Raw genomic sequence first — 5,039 nt, 5'->3', positions numbered from 1 at the left:
CAAACAATGGAGACATGTCCACATGCCACATCTATTCCCAATTTAGCCAGCCAAAGATAAATGCTACCTTTCTTATCTCTCTCATTTTCTCCTTTCTGCATCACTTTCCTACATGTCAGATAGTCCTGCCTCTATCTTTCTCTATAGTTCTTCCTTATCATGACACTGATCTATCAACACACCAAACCAACATGTCCTTTCCCACTTTTTCTTGTTTGTCTGCAGGCGAAGTGCTGGATGCCAAAAGGAGTTTCAAAATTTTAATGTCAGTTCTGACACAAATTCCATTTGACTTCTAAATAATTTAGAATCTCAAGGTTGGAAGGTAGAAGGCATCTTAGTCTGTTTGTTCCATTATACCAGAATACCTTAGGTTAGGTAATTTATACAGGACAGAGACTTATTTTTTACCATTGTGGAGCCTGAGAAGTCCAAGGTCTAGGGGCTGCATCTGGAGAGGGCCTTCTTGGTATGTCACCCAAGGCATATGTAAAAGATTGAAGGTAGAAGGGCATATAAGCACATGCACACAAGGGAGAAAGAAAGAAAGGGTGAGAGGGGCTGAACTCATCCTTTTATTAGAAACCCATCCCTGTGATAAGTACCTACTCCCAAGATAATGGCATTAATGCATTCATGAGGGCAGAGCCCTCATGACCTAATTACTTCTCAATAGTCCCACCATTCTACATTATTGTGTTGGGGATTAAGTTTCCAATGCATGAACTTGGGGGATACATTCAAACCATAGAAGGGATCCTAAAAGTTCATCTAGCTATAGATTATGCCCAATATAAGATCACCCAGTCTATATTTTTACATCTTCATAAAAATGAATGAGTCTCTGATTTTGCCCATTTTCTTTTGCAGGAATCATATACTGTTCTTCCTCACACCAACGTAAAATTTTGTTTGCTGTAGCTTTCTTTCAATACCACCTTGAAGTCAGACAGAAAATGTCTATTCCCTTTGATTTATGGTATCTCTTCAGTCATTTGAAAAAAGCTGTTATGTCACTTTGTAGCTTTCCATTTCTACATTAAATATCCCCAGTTTCCTCAAACATTCTTTATGGCATCTTTTGAAGCTATTTTAAAACCTGATGCTCTCCATGGACTGGGTGTGGTGGCTCACACCTGTAATACCAGCACTTTGGGAGATCATGGCAGGAGGATCACTTGAGCCCAGGAGTTCAAGACCAGCCTGGGCAACACAGAGAGGCCTTGTCTCTCCAAAAAAAACCAAAAAAAACAACAACAAAAAACAGAGCTAGGCGTGGTGGTATGCACCTGTAGTCCCAGCCCTTGGGAAATTGAGAGAGAAAGATCACCTGAGCCAAGGAGGTCTAGGTTGTGGTGAGCCATGAACGTGCCACTGCACTCCAGCCTGGGTAACAGAGTGAGACCTCTACTCAAAAAATAAAATAGAAAACAAAAACAAAAAACTTATGCTCTCAGCTGAATGCATCCTAATTTTGTCTTAACATATGTCTATCTAACTCTCTTGACATATAATGCTCAGTATTAATCAGCAATAAGAAGAAATGAATTACTTGTACATACTACGACATGAATAAACCTGAAAAACTTTATACTAAGTGAAAGCAGCCAGTCACAGAATACTGCATACTATAAGATTACTCTTTTGTAAAATGTCCAAAATAGGCAAATTTTAAGAGACAGAAATTGATTAGTGAGGGATTGGGGATAATGGCTAAGTATGTAAGGTTTTTTTGGGGGGGAATGATAAAGGATTCTACAATTTTTGTAGTCATGGCTGCACAACTCTGTTAATGTAGAAGCCACTGAATGGTACACTTTAAATAGGTAAATACTATGGTATGTGATTTATATCTCAATAAAGCTGTTAAAAAAATAAATGGCCGGGTGCAGTGGCTTAAACCTGTAATCCCAGCAATTTGGGAGGCCTAGGTGAGAGAACTGCCTGATTCCAGGGGTTCAAGATCAGCCTTGGCAACTTGGCAAGACCTCATCTCTACAATAAATCAAAAAAATTAGCTGGGTGTGGTAGCGTGAGCCTGTTGTTCTAGTTGGAAGGCTGAGGCAGAAGGATCGCCTGAGCCCAGCAGGTCGAGGCTGTGGTGGCTGAGAGCGTGCTACTGCCTTCCACCCTGGTTGACAGAGAGAGACTCCAACTCAAAAAAAAAAAAAAAATATGGTGTTGAGAAAACAGTACGCTGAAGTAGAGTGCTTTTACCTCTCTAATTTTAATTTCACTCTTTATAAAACAGATGAGTTAATAATAAAATCTGCTCCACCTCCTTGACAAGGTTGTTGAATCATATTTTGCAACATCATAATTATGAAAGTTATTAGCTTGAGTGACTCTCACTGCCTCATATTTGGATTACTAACACAATCCACTTACTGGTAAGCCATTTGTTTTTCATGTGGTTGTAAGATTTTTTTTTTGTTGACATCTATTGCCCAACTCAGAGAATGTAAGGGACACTTAGTACCCATTGTATCAAGTTCAACCCTTCACCTTAACATTTAAAACTGTCTTCTAACTTTGTCCCATACATTCTCTTACCCTTCACAGTCAAACTACAATTATAAAACAATTGCTTTACTTTGCATATTAACCCTTTAGTTGGTTTTTCCTCTCAAACTTAATATACCCTATTATGGCCCAAATGTTTGTGTTTCCCCAAATCTCTAACCACCAAAATGACAGTATTTGGAGGTGGGGTCTTGGGAGGTAATGAGGTTTAGAGGAGGTTCTGAGAGTGGGGACCTTATGATGGGATTAGTGACCTTGTAAGAATAGGAAGAGAGAGGCCGGATGTGGTGGCTCAAGCCTGTAATCCCAGCACTTTGAGAAGCCAAGGTGAAACGACAGCCTAGGCTCAGGGCTTCAAGACCAGCCTGGACAACTTGGTGAGACCTCGTCTCTAGTCTCCACAATAAATCAAAAAATAAGCCAGGCGTGGTTGCGCACACCTATGATTCCAGCTACTTGGAAGGCTGAGGTGGAAGAATCGCCAGAGCCCAGCAGGTGGAGGCTGTGGTGACGGTGAGCGTGCCACTGCACCACAACCTGGGAGACAGAGTGAGACTTCAACTCAAAAAATAAAAAATAAAAAATAAAAATAGGAAGAGGAAGAGAGACCAGAGCTGGCACTCACTCTTTCTTTCTCTCTCTGACATACGAAGATACAGCAAGAAGGCAGCCATCTGCAAGTCAGGAAGAGAGCCCTCACTGGAGAAACTGAATCAGCTGGCACCTTAATCTTAGACTTACAATCCTACAGAACTGTGAGAAATATGTTCCTGTTGTTGTTTAAGCCACACTATGGTATTTTATTATGCCAGCCTGAATTGTCTAATATATATTCCTTGAAACTGCCCACCAATATCCTATTATCACTTCCTTCAAACTAGTTTAAAAAATTTTCTTCTCTTAGAATTTCCCCCATACCTATCAGTTACTTTCCATCCTCTTAAAAGTTTTGCTGCATAAAAAGTAATTTGCAGTTCTTATTTTCTTATGTATTACATTTAATCTTTTCACCTATTTGACAAATTTTACAAAGAGGAGTAATGTGTATAATTCTGTTACATCTTCATTTCTCCAAAACACAAGTTTTTTGTAGTAATTTCCACCAGAACTCAGCCATGATTGTTTCATCTTTTGCTGAGACTGTGGGTCCCACATTCAATCTGTCCTGAACCTATTGACTTACAATAACAATCCCAAATGTCTAATACACAGTGTTGAAATTTGATTTTATTAAGCTTAATTCCAGAGTTCCTGATATGCTTTAACATTTAGCATGCAAAGAATTACAAAAAGGGTGGAAGGTGATTCGGTACATTTAAAGATTATTCCTTTTTATTGTTATATTACAAAAGGCTATGGGAAAAATTAAGGCAGGTCTTGAAATTGCATCTCTTCAGCCTAGCAAGTTTGACTCTTGTAGGAGAACAGGGAAAGGGTGTGTCCCATAAGAAAGGAACTGACAATCTCTGCTAGCTCCCAGGCTTGCTTGGTCTTAGTGACCCACTCTAAAACTATTCTGCCTGTATCATCAGCTCAGCCTCACCTTGGAAAACTCAAGACCAGTTTTCCCAAATGACGTTTAGAAAATAAGTCTTCCAGATGAAAACCAAAGAGCAAAATTTCCTAATTTTGAATACATCAAGGAAGAATTTTTTCCTTGCAATTTAGCCCCATCTTCCAATCAGTGATCATTTCCTGTGGTGTCTATAGGGGAAAGAGGTAGTGCAAACTACAGGGAAGACCAGACCTTTAGTCTATTCTCATTTACTATACTTGGTGGATGTCTCCGCAGGCCCCAGGAGCTCCTCTTCCTCAGACCTCTTAGAGCTGAAAGGATGAGGTGACAGCCGACAACTCCTTCTCACTTTATAGGCAAATATGCTAAGGCCTGCAAAAAGGAATGACATACCCCCAAATGAGTTACTAACATGGTCATAAACATTAGTTCGAAACTTGGCATGGAAGCTCACATGCTGCGGTAGAAGAGATCTGCTACGGTGTAGGATTTGTTTGTACGGGTGTGTTTTATCGCTCTTGTCAGTTTAAAATATACTCTTTGATTCCCTGTCTCATTTTTTCAGGTTATAAGGAAATCCTTCAAAATGTGTTCTGCTTGTGAAAAGAAACATTCAAGGAGGATAGGATGAAAAGAAAAGAGAGAAGAAGGTGGGAAGACAGTTGATCTTCTCCCCTCTCCAACCCCCTCCCCTGACTTTTCTGTTTTTCCCTTGTCCCCATCTTGTCCCCATCTCTGGTTTCGCCAGGACTCCATTCCCTTCCCAGCGCCCTCTGTTTCCCACGGCTCTGAAACGCCAGCCGACAGAGGTTTACATTTTGCAAACCCTTGCGTGGCTGCCGGCGCCGGGCATGCTCAAACGCCCAGGACTGGCTTTTTTCGGTTTCCAACTTTGGCAGCTCTCCCACCCCCACCCGAAGGGGCAGGTACGCACAGATCCTGCGGTGTGAGTAAACGGAAAGAATTCAGCCCACTCCCGCGGAGGAAGCGGGGCACCGGA

The 5,039-nt window shown here is 41.0% G+C and overlaps 1 protein-coding gene across 1 annotated transcript in view; it reads left to right on the top strand.

Annotated features, from left to right (window-relative positions):
- Positions 1-4,819: 4,819 nt before the first annotated feature.
- The window catches only part of GNAI1 (G protein subunit alpha i1), an 89,335-nt gene continuing 89,115 nt past the window's right edge, over positions 4,820-5,039 (top strand). Inside the window, exon 1 of the mRNA XM_008062476.2 lies at positions 4,820-4,965. The gene's annotated coding sequence lies outside the window, so the exon portion shown is untranslated. The remainder of the gene's footprint in view (positions 4,966-5,039) is intronic.

The sequence above is a fragment of the Carlito syrichta genome, unplaced genomic scaffold (assembly GCF_000164805.1).
Source record: "Carlito syrichta isolate Samal-C Ts95f unplaced genomic scaffold, Tarsius_syrichta-2.0.1 Scaffold305719, whole genome shotgun sequence".
NCBI lineage: Eukaryota > Metazoa > Chordata > Mammalia > Primates > Tarsiidae > Carlito > Carlito syrichta.
The sequence above is the reverse complement of the archived record's forward strand: the minus strand, read 5'-3'. Positions and strand labels throughout refer to the sequence as shown.